A 14,860-nucleotide genomic window follows, 5' to 3' on the forward strand; every position below is an offset into this window, starting at 1 on the left:
CCTGAATACAGACACAATTAGCACAGTGACATAGTATCAGGATACCTGGGTTTGGACACTGGCTCTACCACTTTCTGCTCTGTGACTTTGAGAGTTACTTAATCACCCTGTCTCAGTTTCTTCATTTATAAAGTAGGAATAATAACATTATCTGCCTCACAGCATTGTGAGGACTATTGCTTCTCAATTTTAGTTACTATGGTAGCCAGTCTCCCAGGTGGCTTCCAAGGAGCCCCACCTCCTGCTAGTGTCATGAGGATTGGTCTGTATGATAAAGCAAAAGTGATAGTATGTCACTCCTGAGATTTGCTTATAAAAGATTTCATCTTTCATCTTGAATACTCTTTCTTAGATTGCTCTCTCCAGGGAAAGGAAACTAGCTGCTGTATCCAATAGCCCCATGAAGATGTCCATATGGCATGTCAAAAATATAGGCCTCTGATCAACAGCTGGAGTGAAAGAGAGGACTTGTCACAACCACTCGAGTGAGTTTGTTAGCATAATCTCAATCCTCATTGACAAATTGACTGCAACCTCGTGAAAGATCCTTGATCACAATTGTCAAGTAACTTCTGGATTCCAGAACCTTAGAAATTGTATGAAATATTACATTCTTTTGTTTTTTTAAGTTGCTAAGTTTTAGAGTAACTTGTTAAGTAACAATAGTTAACTAGTGTAACTAATAAATTATCTTGTTGGTATATTCAATTATTACTAGCGCTCTCTTATCTATGCCTAGACCCTTTAGTGGAATGCTGAATTTGGAGCAAGTACAAACATTTTATAGGGGTGAATATATTTCAAATTTCACTAGAGGGCTTGGATGGGTCTTATTTGATTGTTGCCACACTATTTCTGGGGTGATGGAAGGACACTGGGTTATGAAAGGATTTTCACTGGTTATCTGAGTGGTCTTGGATAAGTCATTTCACACTTCTGAATACTCTCATCTCTCATTTAGGGAAAATAACACTTGCCATATACATACCTGTAAAGGCAGTTATGAAGATGAAATAATAGATAATAGATGGGAAACCTAGTAAGAGAATAATCAGTGTCAGGATAACACCAAATTCCCTCTAACAACTTTTTTCTGCTTTTTTTCACAGCTAGGCAGCAAAAAAATCTTCTGAATTTTTAAGAAATATATTATTTTTAATCTCTACAGAGAAATTAAAGATTCCGAGGTAGTTACATTATACCAGTATGTTTTAGTCAGACTCCAATTTGGCAGTTCCTTAAGAGCAATATTTCTGTCAAAGCAAAGATTTTCCCCTAATGAACAAGCCATCATTCTCTGTCAGTGGTTATAATTCCCCCCCCCCCATCATATTAATTCTCTTCACTTTGGTCTGACTATGCAATTCCTTCTTGCCAGCAAACAGCTCAGTACTGAAATAATGCCCTTACCATTTGAGAAATTTTCTCTTTGAGCAAATAACTCTCCAAGCTGGAAAGACAGCCAAAAATAATAAAATTGGCTACTTTAAGAAGAGGTAGAAAATAGAGTGAAAAGGGGAATGGAAGCTACACCTATATAAATGTATCTTATTTTGTATATATGTCTTTGGAACCATGTAGCTGTTTTATAAATTAATTTAAAATTTAAATAAATCAAAATGGCAAAGCAATCACTCTAATCAAAATACAAAATGAAACTGGTGAACCTGACTATATATTAAGATGGTGACCTATCACAGTAGGGAATTATTTCAAGTGATATTCAAACACAATCACCTGATTATACATCACTAGTTTGGATATACCTTAGGGACAAAGGCAGCTGCAAACAAATCTTAAAGTGTCATCGATAACTATATTGCTAGTAAAATATTGGTATTGTTATGAAACATATATCCGTGCAAAAATTGTCAAGGTGCACACTTGAGATTTGTGCATTTAACCATCCATAGGTTCATTTCAATAAACGAGAAAAAAATAAGAAAAATGAAAAACAATATGTGATGGTGGGAGAAATTTGACCACAAAATGTGCATTTGCTTATGGGAAAGAAATACTATCAATTTTGCAGGTGTGATATTGGTGTTGTAGTCACTCCATTAAAATCTTGTATCTCAGAGAGATATGCTCTGGAAATTTCGTGGCTAAATGATACATGGAATTTACTGCAAAATCATTCAGTGTTATGGGATGGAGTAGATGGGAATACAGATCAATTAAGATTGACCATGTGCTAATAATTCCTGAAACTGGATGATGGGTGAACGTTATTTCATTACACTATTATCTCTATTTTTCATTAGATTGAACTTTTCCGCCATAAAGAGAAAAAAAAACAAACCTTCATTCTAATAGATATTAAGTTTTGCAGTGATACAGCGCTCCCCCTACTGATCAGTGTGTGAATATAGAAAAGCTGCCTGGCCTCTCTGAACATCAGTTAACGTCGTTTTTTAGATGAGGAAACTTCTAGAGCCTGCCTCACAGAGGGTGGGAGGGTTCGGTAAGATTCTGCAGTTAAGTGCCCCGTGTACAGTGTGTGCGCAGCCCTGGCTCACTCCCCTGGCTTCTCCTTTTATAACAGGTCAGTCCCTAATCGCTCAATCAGCAAAGACGGCTTGTGCTTTTGGTTTTTGCTCCCTGTGAGAGCAAAAACTCTTGCTCTCTCTCTTTCTCTTTCTCTCTTTCTCTTTTCTTTCTTTTCTTCTTTCTTGCAGAAGAACAAACTTGAAATTTTAATGGTAGTCATAGTACAAAATATTATGAAAGTACAGAGGAAGAGGCTCCTAAGTTCAAATTGAGGTATTTTCTTATTTGTTTTTGGTAGGCAACCATGAATGGAAGGATTGAAAAAGAATTAGGGGAAACTTCCAGGGACAGATGATTGAATTGAATTTTGTAGTGAAGAGAGCAGTTAATCATGCAGATGAGGAAGTGAAAGTCATTCAGGCAAAGGACTGAGACAAATGCATGATGACAATGATGTGTAGATTTCAGTGAACACGATAGAGCTTGAGAGAGAGATGAATGTGCTAAAAGGTTAGGCTGCAGAGACGGATAGAAGATCAAATAGAAGCCTTTAATGCTGGGGATGCCTGGGGGCAAAGGGAAGTCATCAAAAGCTTTTCATGGGGAGGAGGAGGTGATTTGATTGCTCTGAGCAAATTGAACTGAGGACATCCATTCTTGCATACTTTGTCCTCACCCCATTCAGAAAGAAAAAAACCCCCTTTTTTTTTTTAAAAAAAAAGATTTATTTATTTATGCATACAAGACCTAGGATACAGGCCAGAGGCATGGGAGGGTGAGAAGATTCACCACAGACAGAGCAGGGAACAGAATAGGCAGACAGACCGAAAGCACTGCTGAGGGGAGCAACGGACAGGAGAGGTCTGCTGCGCCATGTGGGAATCTCCCTGGCCAGCCTGGAATCGAACCCACACTGCAGAGGCTGCGGACAGCTTCACAGTGCTGCGCTCAACCCGCTGCGCCACCGAGGAGGCCCCAGGAAAAAACCCTTCTTTTGGAAACAAACTCACATTTCCACAAAAGATTTATAGACTTTGTGAGAAATTCCAGAATAAGTTCAGAACCAACTGTTTATTTTTGTTTTGTTTTTTTCTCAGAGAGAGAAGAAACTTCACTTTTGAGAGTGTGGGTTTTTTTTTTTCTTTTTTTATTCCCTCCAGCAAACCACCTCCCCGCTTTGCCTTATTCCCTCTGGTAACCATTATCTTCTTTTTGCCAAGTTCAAACTTCTATTTCTTGTACTGTTTGCATGTAATTGACTTGGGGGGGGGAGGGGGGAAACTTATATTCCACTGATGAGCAAGATCATCTGAAATCTGTCTTTAACTTTTTTTCATTCAACATAATCACCTCAAGATCTATCCATTTTGTTCCAAATGCCACCATTTCATCTTTCTTTTTTTTTTAATCAAATTGTATTGATTTGTCATCTATGTGCACGACTATCATTTGGGGAGCACATCTTCAGAGCTCCGTGTGTGCACCCTCCACACACCCTCCCGCAAAGCTGCAGTGCAGAAGCGATCTTGTGGCCACCCTTTCCCTGCCCTGCCCCTCCTTGTCACCACAGCCCACAGGACACAAGCTCAAGTACCTTGAGGTTCCACCTTGGTCTCCAACCAGCACATCATCTCTGATTTTCCCTTTACTTACCACATTTTAATTCAAAACTTGAGTACTTTGTAAACCAAGGGCAAATCAGTGCAATTTTATTTGAATAACTAAAAACTCGATCACTGTTACTAACTAGCTCTATTAAGTAGCTCATAGCTCTTTCTTTTTTTTTTTTTTAATAGAGGCATGTTTATTTATTTATTTGTTTGTTTTTTTTGTTGTTGTTGTTTATACAAGCACTGGGTACAGTCAGAGGCGCAGGAGGGTGAGAGAATTCACCAGGGCCAGAGCGGGGAGCAGAGCAGACAGAAGGACCGAAGGACACTGCTGAGGGGAGCAGCGGGTGGCAGGAGAGGTCTGCGCGCCATGTGGGACCCTCCTCCGGTGGCCGGGGAGCAGCCGGGGATCGAACTGGTGCTGCAGAGGCTGCGGGCAGCTTCGCAACCCAGCGCTCAACCGCTGAGCCACCGGGGAGGCCCAGCTCTTAGCTCGTTCTAAGTGTTTATCTGAAAATGGGGAAGTGCCAGGAAAATCCTTTCCTGGCTGTAAGGATTAGATTTGTAAATACATGTGAAGTTCTTAACGCTGTCCTGGCAGGTACCACACTCTCAGTGAATAGAAACTTTGGATGCTGTTAGAATAGCTTTTATAAGCCAGGGCCTTGGCACGTATTACCACTAACCTTCCGAGGTCCCTGGCTTCCTTTTCATGTCCCATAAGCTTCACCAGTCACCCAGTTATCCTTAGGCTGTCTTGGCTCCCCCACAATCCCTGGCCACCACTTACCCCCTGGACCATCCTCACTTTTTCTCCCAATTTAACAGCCCAATTTCCTACAGTTTGTTCAATACCCCTCGATCTCCACCAGGTGGCACCAGAGAATGTGAGAAGCCCATGGGCTCAGCGCAAAACTTTCCAGACTCCTGGGGGAAGAGAGGTTTTGGTTTTGGTTTGTTTAAAGCCTCTTCCAAACCACATTGCATGGACTGTCTTAGCCCATAAATCAAGTTACAGGCCTGCCCATACTTTTCATTCCTGCACCACTTCCTCCCTCGCCCTTCCTGGCCAGTATTTGGGTCTGAAGTCTTTCTTTTAAGACAGTTTCCCCTGGCACACATCCAAAAGGATCCCTAGATCCTCTTAATCCCTTTGTGGGGAGACAGCTGTTCCCCCTGCGTTTGAGACCTCTCCCTGATTCCCCAGAGTCAATCACTAGTACTTCCTGGGGGATGTTCCCCTGAAGACATTTCTATGACACTGGGAGGGACAAGAAAAGATTAGTCAGCTATGACTGGTTAGATTTCCTGGGCGCCTTGGCCCTGGAATCCTCAAAATTCTAGAGTTTGAGCATTTTTTCTCACACACTGGAGCATTCTTAGAAAAACATGTTATCCAAAGATAAGGCAGGTCATTAGTGAGGTTCAAGGTGGAGGAAGGGAATCAAGAAAAGAAAGCTCAAAAGAGGAGGGTAGAGAGTGCTTAACACGCTTCCCTTTCTCCAGCTTAGAAAGGGGGAAAAACAGTTGCTATTCATGTCATGAATAAAAACGTCACTCCTTATAAGGCACTTGTAACAGCACCTGGTGTGCAGACAGCGCTGTCTTTCCTTCATGTAATTGTACTGCTGCAATTATCTTACTGTTAGAAGTCCTGGGTCACCCTGGAGCCCTCCAGACGTGGTGCTTTAGGAGCTAACCCTTTCCTAGTTCTCCGTTACTTCAGTATCTCCAGATTCCTACTTACCCTGAATTCTTTCTGGCATGCCACAGGGTCTGCATCCTCTCTGTTCTTGTTGGTTAACTCCCACTTTTAGCTAAAGGCACAGAACAGCTAGGGGGCTGGTGATGAATGAACAGAGGTGACTAAAGAGCCAACGTCTGGTCTATTTGTGAAACTAGCCCTCTGGAAGATGTCAGTGCAGCAATTTTTAGCACCAGTGAATGCCAGAGCCTTCTCCCTGATTCCATTCCCGCTTCCTTCCTCACAGCAGCTCTAGCCATTGGACTCAGGAAGCAGCAACTTCCCAAGTGGACCTGAGGGTGATTGCTTTCTTCACTGCCCCACACTGTGCCATCCCGCACTGCTTGCTGTGACTCAGTGATTGCTGATTTCTAGAAGGGTGGAAAAAATGAAGTGTTTGAGGTCACACAGTGTTTCACCCCAGAGGTAGCGTGTTTGCTTCTTCCAAAGACTCTAGGCTCCTTCAGGCCAGGGCCCTTGATTTCCTTTTGGTTATTATTTTGCTCTACATGCTGGAGACCCAGTGATACCGTGGCAATAGAATTCATCTTCAAGTGAGAAAACTGGGATCGTGAGCAGACAGCACTCACTAATGGCATGACCGTCATACCCAGGCTGCTCGGTTTCTGTCTCTATAACATGGGCTTGGCTAATCTTCCCAACTCATCTTCACAGGGCAAGGTCAGATGTTACCTATAATCCATGACATGTCGGTCAAATCCAGGAACATAATAGGTCTGAGCTAGGCATAAGGAATTTACCAAATAACTGCTCTCTAAATGAAAGGAAACCTTTTCCTGCCACATGGCCACTAGCAAAGTGACCCGGATCCCAGAAGACAAGGGAAGAGCGCAGCAACCAGAATTCTGACTCATTGCATCTCCCTCTCCTATCTTGGAAAAGGGACACAAAAGCATGGAGCACCATCTCCCATTTTCCTGGTACACAAAACCCATTGTCCCAATCCTTCCCCTTCCTCTTCCCAAACCACTTCCCAATCCCCATGCCATCTGCAACACCTTCCACCTTTCCAGCTTTCCGGATTCTTGAAACCCTTTGCAAGGGAGTGAGGTTATAGGCTACAGCCAAAATTCCTGGCCAGGGTAGCCCCCACACTTTGCTGTTTACTAGCTGGCAGTAGGAGCAACTGCACTGGGCAGGGAATAATGGGGTGAGCACCAAGATGGCGGCCTTTGTCACTATGGCCTGTGCCAGCAGTGTCTGCTGGTGAATACCTCCAGGAGTACAGGTGATGGGTGCCGCTGCAGGTCCCCTCCATTCCTGTCTCTGCACCTATCAGCAGTCTATTTCCTTCCTTTGGAACGTCCTAGTCCCATCCCACCCACTGAGGTCCTGCTCATCTTCTAATTCCTCTATGAAACTTTCTCTGATTTCTGTAGCCCAACTTTGACCTCCCACTTGTATAAATACCTGGCTTGTTGAAAGTGCCATCCTCATTAACACGCTTATTTTACTGTACATGTCACAAGCAGTCCCTAGGCACACCTGAGCCCTCCAGACTGGGCGCTGGCCTGTCCTGGCTTTCGCTCCCCACTCCTTTTTACTGTTCACCCTTCAAGTCAGCAGCCCACAACGTCACAGGTTTAAACATTCTCTAGTTTCTGCATGTGTTTTCATCTTTTCTCGCTCACTGTAGGCAGTGGCCATGTCTTAGATTCCTGCTAGTACAGCGATTAATGCACTTAATTTACAGGAATAAGAGCTACTATTTATCAAGCACTTAATGATGGGTCAGGTACGTCAAGTGAGACATACTTTAAGTAAATGTATGTCATTCAATCCCACAGCAGCCTCATGAGGCAGGCACTATTGGTTATTTTTCACAGATGAGAAAACAGTAGGTAAGAGAGGCAAGTTGGCGTGTCTGGGCCTGGAGCTCCTCACTAGCAGGCTGACTCCAGAGCCCTCTCAATGAGCGTCTCACTGTTTCTCAAAATGCAGTCTGGGTAAGCCACTTGCATTAGGTTCTCCTTAGCTACAAGTAACAGACTGTTGCAGCCCACCCAAGCTGAAATGAATCAGAATTCTTGCAGGGTAGGACTCGGGAATATTTGAAATTCTGTCCAGGTATTTGAGATTAGACTAAATTTAAGTACCAGTGTGCTACACTTAACACATACATGCTTACACGGAATTGTGCACATAAATGCATACCCATGCATGCACATGCGGTCATACCCATCAACACATAATATTTTACATCAGACTGGTCTTCAGGTGTCAGTGAGGAAACATTTCCATTGAGCCTGCCAAATCCCATCAAGAAATTCACATAATGAATTCCACAGACATGCATCTGTAGGAAAAATGGGTATGAAAATATCTTGGCCCTAGACTCTGGCCATTGGTGTGGGTGATTGGCTGCCCACACTCACGGCCCACCCTCCCCTACCCCCAACTGTCTATGAGTCTCCCCACTAGGTTATATATACCATAAGCCAATTTCAAAAGAAAACGCAGGTACAAAAGAGGAACAAGGTTTATCAAAATCCTTGCTTGGCCAATTTCTTCGCTGTGTGGATCTGAACAAATTATGTAATCTTTCTTGCTTCATCCACTTTATCTGTAAACCTGGGGTAATAATCATAATACTTATTTCATAAGGATAATATAATGGTTAAATAAAGGTTAATAAGAGCATGGTTTGTAAGGCTTGGGACGAGGATTTGGCAAGTAGACTCAATGTCATACAGCAGTAGTTGGCAGGTTTTAAGCTTAGCATTCCCCACTGTGTCCAGAAGGATTACAGACAGGTCCTTAGGTGGAAGATCCTGGGAGTTTACTGGTATGAAAGACTATGTTTGGGGATATGAATACAGGATGGAGGAAAAAATAAAGATATTTTGTGTAGCACTTCCTCCTCTGTAATAATAACTTTTGGTGTGCAGTTTTATCACAAAAACATTTAGTGTTTTCCATTCTTTGGCCTTGGCAGATGTTGTCAGGTATGAGATAAAGTAAGGAAGGTGACATCAGACTGAGACAGTCAGAAGGAAAAGACGTAGGTGTTCCAACTTCCTGAAACAAAGCCTGTAGGGTGGTCAAATGTCTGGAATTCAGAATTTGGGATATTTTAAACAGCTGATATGGTAAATAAATGGTCCATTATATAACCCTCTGGTAGGTATTACAAACACATTAGTGTTTATTTCATAATGAAATGGATAGTCACATAAAATACTCAATTAAGATTAATATTAGCCTCACATCAGTTCAGGTCCAGTTTTACTGCCTGTGTTTGCAGCAAACTTAGGGTAAGTTTTGGTTTTAGTATCATTAATTTATAGGGTTCTATACTTAACCTTTGTCCTTTAAAGATCAGTATTCTGTGGGTAAATGCTGAGAAGTGGAATTAATGGATCTTATGGTAATTCTATTTTAATTTTTTGAGGGACTTCCATACTGCTTTCTGTAAGGACTGCACTAAATTAAGTTCCCACAAACAGTGGAAACTTTTTCTTTACATCTTTTCCAACATTTTCTATTTCTTGACTTTTTTTAAGATTTGTTTTTTATTTATTTATTTATTTATTTATTTAAAGAGGCACGTATTTTATTTATTTATTTGTTTGTTTGTTTATACATGCACTGGGTACAGTCAGAAACGCGGGAGGGTGAGAGAATTCACCAGAGCCAGAGCTTGGAGCAGAGCTGGCTGAAGGACCGAAGTACACTGCTGAGGGGAGCAGCGGGCGGCAGGAGAGGTCTGCGTGCCATGTGGGACCCTCCTCTGGTGGCCGGGGAGCAGCCGGAGATCGAACCTGCGCCGCAGAGGCCGCAGAGGCCGCGGGCAGCTTCGCAACCCAGCGCTCAACCGCTGCGCCACCGGGGAGGCCCAAGATTTGTTTTTTATTTATGCATACAAGAGCTGGGGTACAGGCCAGAGATGAGAAGGGTGAGAGGACTCACCAGAGACAGACCAGGGAACAGAACAGGCAGACAAACCGATAAACACTGCCGAGGGGAGCAGCTGGTGAGCCAGGAGAGGTCCGCTGCACCCTGCCAGACAGAGGCTGCGGATTGCTTCACAGTGCAGTGCTTAACCCCTTGCTCCACCAGGGAGGCCCTTTCTTGACTTTTTGATAATAGCCATTCTAGCCAATGAAATACTACTCAGCCCTAAAGAAAGATGAAATCTTGTCAGTTGAGACATGGATGGACCTTGAGGGGATTATTCTAAATGAAATCAGTAAGAAGGAGAAAGACAAATATTGTATGATTTCACTCATTTCTGGACTGTAAGGAAAGCAAAAGGAGAAAAATTACTAGTTCAAATACTCTCCAAGGGAAATTTAGTCTCTGTTTAGTTTTTTAATTACTGTCTAATACTGATTTCTCCCCAAAGCCAGCGCTCTCCTGTGCTTTATACCCACACGTCCTTGCAGCCTATCTGTCATCTCTACTGAGTATTTCCATAGATTCCTCAAAGTTAAAATGTGCAAAGCAGAATTCCTCGTATTATGCAATCAACAGTCTATGAGCTGAAACCAGACTTTTTTTTTTTTTAAAGATTTATATATTTATGCATACAAGAACTGGGGTACAGGCCAGAGGTGTGGGGCGTGAGAGGATCCACCAGAGACAGAGTGAGGAATAGAACAGGCAGACTGACTGAAATCCACTGCTGAGGGGAGCAGCGGGTGAGACAGGAGACGTCTGCTGCACCATGCGGGTTGCTCCCTGGCCGGCCAGGATGGCTGCGGATTGCTTCATAGTGCGGTGCTTAATCCCTTGCGCCACCAGGGAGGCCCAGAAACCAGACTTTTGATGGCAATCATTATGTCGTTTATACAGATGTCAAATTATAAGGCTGTACACGTGAAACATGTATATACCATTCTAAATGAATGCTACTTCAATTAAAAAAAAACTCAGTCAGAATTTCAAATCACGATATAAAGTGTTTGTGCCAAAATGGTAATAGTAAAATACAATTAGATCTTTCATCTGCAAAACCCCATGTCCTGACAAGCGCGGTTGTGCAAGACAGCGCGCACCGAACTAAAACTCCCAGAATGCCCTACTACTTCTGAGCCCTGGGGATCGTCGGAAGAAGTGCGCGCGGGGGAGGGAGGAATTGTGGGTATATAGAAGTCAGTGTCTCAACTCCATTTCCCACCATGCTCGGTTTTCACTCGCGTGTCTCCGCCAATGCCAAAGTTGCAACCCCTCAGGAAGACCAGCCTCCAGCGACCTCGAACTACATTTCCCATGAGGACAAGGGATTGGGCCGCAGCCGCCGGTGACCGGGAACCAATAGGATCCGCGGCAGCGAGCGCGGAGCGGGTGAGAGTCCAGCCGGGGCCAACGCGGGCCTCCGCGGACTGGCGCGCCGCCGCGGGTTCGGCGGACGCCGGGCGGCGTGGGAGCCGCGAGGGCCGGGTCTCCGTGGCCGTATAAGGAGTAGCGCTCCGGCAGCCGCGAGCTGGAGGTCAGCGAGGCGGAGAGCCCGAGGGGCCGGGGACCGTGGGACCGAGGGGGCCTCGGGAGGAGGGTGCTTCCGGGCCGCGGGCCGCTGCGCTGGCCCCGCCCAGCTCCGCTCCCGTTGGGCGGGGTTCGGGGCCGCCCGTCGGGTGGGCAGCGGCGCTCCTGGGAGCGCGCTCTTTTCTCTCCGTGCCTCCCAGCCGCCCCCCATTCCCGCCCCCGCCGGTGGCTCCACCGCGGTTAGCAGTTAGGGTGCTGGCCCAGGGTCTTCCCCAGGGGACGTCTGGACTCTCCTGACAGCTAGAAGGAGTGGGGTGATGTCTATCTTCTTCCCTCAATTTGCGATTCAGGTTTGGGCACACAATCCTCCCAGTGCACTCTCTCCCCTTTTCTTCTGAGGGCGTGGGAATCTCCTGCCACACCCAGAGTGACTTTTTATTACTTTTTTGCTTTCCGCCCTCCTCGGCCCTTCTCGATGCTGAGCTGAAAGATCGTCGCCAACTGTGTTGGCTCCTCTAGCCAGGGTTTCCCTTCAGTTTCCAGAAGGGATGGGGAGCAGCAGAGGGAAGGTTTTCTCGCTTTTGAGAAATAGATGTTTAAGGTTCCGTGCACAGTTCTGGTGAGAGTAAAAAGCAAGTCACACCTCTTTTAAATACCGAGCGCTTGCCAGCAAAGACTGATAGCACTAATGTTGACAACCATGTAGGGGGCACACCGACTGCAGAATAAAGTAGACTGTGCGAAACAGACTGTATTAATTATTTTGTTATTACATACAAACACGTGCAAAAAGTACTGAGGATTTCCTGGAAGGGGACTGGGGTGATGTAGGGAAGGTCAAGTCTAATCCTGGAAGTCCGGAGCCTGGAAACTCTCATCTGTCTTCCATACCCTCCCGGTGGGCTTTGTGGAGGAGGTGAATTTCAATTTGGGCTCAGAGTACTAACGGGGATTTGGAATGGGTAAAGAGGAAGGAGAAAATCCTTCCTGAAACCGGGCTTGCAATTTGAGAAGGGTAGATGGTAGCGGGAGCACTTAAGCGACTGGTGGCAGAGGGCAGGTTCAGGCAAGGGCGTTGTAAAGCTTGGGGTCATAATAGGACTCTTTGAAACAGCCACCTAGTTTGGATAGTATTCTGTATCAAATAAAATTAAAGACAAAAAATTAAGATTGGGTGATTTTTGTTTTTTTATCCTAGGGGAACCTGATTTGAGATCAATTCTTGGAGAACACAGAAGTGTGGTGGTATGTTCCAGGTGTGTCTAATTTAAACCCAAGAAAAAAATTGTCCTATAGACTGTTTTGTTTGTGGCTATTCTTAGCTACATTCTGGAGTTGTCCATTTTAAAGCCTGGTGATATAAATTTATTTTCTTAAGGAATGCAGGTGCTGTCCTTGTGCATCATAGTGTCTGAATTGTCATTTTATTGGGCACCAACAATGCTGGCCATTTATTGAACCCATATAATGTTCCAGGCACTATCATAAGCACTTTGTTGCATTATCTTAAGAGTCTTACAAAGTAGGTACCATTATTCTCATTTTTCTAGAAAAGGAATTTGAAAGCCAGGGAAGTTAAACAACCTACCTAAAGTCATATCGAATCCAAGGAATTCATTTGGAGTTGGGTGTGTACATTCCTGATGCCAGACAGAGTCCCTCTTACTTTGCTGGTCCCACTCTTCACTGTTGTTCTTGTCTTTCCATGTGTGTCTTTCCAAGTAGAGGTCATTGTGAGATGTAGTTCACCATCCTGGCAGAAATCCAAATGATGCAGTTTTAGTGTCTGTGTCAGTATGTGTCTGCAGTGTACTAGCTCCCAAACCAAAGTAGCTTAACTCTATTGCAGTCATAGCTACCTGTGTCTGCTGGAACAGGAGTCAGCGTAGCTCTTTCTGAATTAGATGTTTCTCTTTATAAAATATGTCAAATCTTTAAGTTATTTGGGTTTGGGCAGTCCTCTAGCTTTTATTTTATTTTAGCTTTTAAGTGTCCTTCTAGGTCACTCCTTGTCCTTCATGACCTTTGCCAACGTGAAGTATTGGGGATACAACAGAGGAGGAGGTATGAGCTCTTCCTGAGTCAAGTTGGGGAGAGAGATGCCCATCATTCTGCAATAATACAGTGTATAGCATAACAGAGACGGGCACAAGGTGCAATGGGAGGATCCAGGAGGGAGTACGTACTGTCAGAGAGTCGGGGAGGAGGCTCTGTGAGGATGTGACATGAAAGATAGGTTTTTAAGGATAAATAGCTTGCCAGGAAAAGACAGTGGGAGGGAGGCAATGCAGACAGAGGGCGCCTTCCGTGGAAGATGTAACTACACAAGCCAGGCACATCCACTCACTACTGAGGAATCTAGCATGGCCGGGATGCAGATTGGGAAAAAGATTTAATGGTAAAAGAGCCTGGAAAGACAGCTTGGGGCTGATGTGTGAAAAGCCTTGATTGAGTGCTGAGGAGTTTGGATGTGCTCCCATAGGTCAGTGATTTTCCAAATGTAGGGCCGCTGCCAGTGGTGGTGATGTTGTACTCCCACAAACATCTACGTTTCAGTAATTCTACAGTATAATGAGCCCAATAAAAGAGAAAACTATATCCTGAAGCCTAGGGTTCCTTAGGATATGGCTTACATAGAAAGTCAACCAGCTTTAAGTTAATTTAAAGATAACTGTTAAGTAAATGACAGTCACACGTGTGTGGCTATGGTAACATTGTCAGTACTCAAATGACTGAAACTGGGAAACAGTGTTGTAGGTAATACACAGCCATTGTCATCATCAGCTTTGCACTTTCAGAGGCATTGGAGGGAGGCATGACCAGTTAGGAGATGGGTACACGATCCTCAGAGAGATGGGCAAGACCCGAGGGAGCAATACATGAGAGATGCACACATTTGAGAGACATTTAGGAGGTAGACGTAGCAGGAGTTGGTAAGATGTGAAGAGTGTTAGTCAGTGGCATCAGAATTATTTAGAAGTCTGTGTGCCACTTGCCTATTATACTTTATAGTCTAAGATGAGCATATCCATACCCAAAGAGGCTGGGTACATATATGTATTAAGGTAACAGGTGGGACTGTTGTCAAGAGTGGGTTTGGATCGCACACAAGCATCCTCACTGCCTTCCTGAGTGTCTACTTGAGATCAGTGGCACCAAAATTTAGGTGCTAGAAAGGAATATAAGTATGAACTGTGACCCATCTGAGGAATTATTGCTCCTTAAGACGCAGCTCAAATGGCAACACCACTACACACACACACACACACACACACACACACACACACACACGAATCGATGTTAGGCTCCTGGCTTCTTCAGGCCCTGCTCTTACCTCTCTCCTGGCCTGGACCACAGTCATGTATCAGTCTGGATGTGTCAGTCTGCCTTTGCCCTAGCCTGTGAGCTCCTGGTGGGCAGGGTGAGGACTCATTCATCTCTATACCCATAATAATCCAGAACAGCCCTTGACACATAGTCGAAACCTAACAAATGGTTATTGGATTAAAAAAATGAATATCAGCGTATTTGCATGAACATGACTGGCTACTACACAGCGCCAAATGCTACA

The 14,860-nt window shown here is 44.4% G+C and overlaps 1 protein-coding gene across 2 annotated transcripts in view; it reads left to right on the top strand.

Moving 5' to 3' along the window:
• The first annotated feature begins 12,502 nt into the window (after positions 1-12,502).
• Positions 12,503-14,860, top strand: part of ENOX2 (ecto-NOX disulfide-thiol exchanger 2) — a 236,421-nt gene continuing 234,063 nt past the window's right edge. For both annotated transcript variants that reach the window (XM_054695559.1, XM_037511936.2), the window contains exon 1: positions 12,503-12,545. The gene's annotated coding sequence lies outside the window, so the exon portion shown is untranslated. The remainder of the gene's footprint in view (positions 12,546-14,860) is intronic.

This window comes from Talpa occidentalis, unplaced genomic scaffold (genome assembly GCF_014898055.3).
Source record: "Talpa occidentalis isolate TD23 unplaced genomic scaffold, MPIMG_talOcc4v2.1 talOcc4.15, whole genome shotgun sequence".
Lineage (NCBI taxonomy): Eukaryota > Metazoa > Chordata > Mammalia > Eulipotyphla > Talpidae > Talpa > Talpa occidentalis.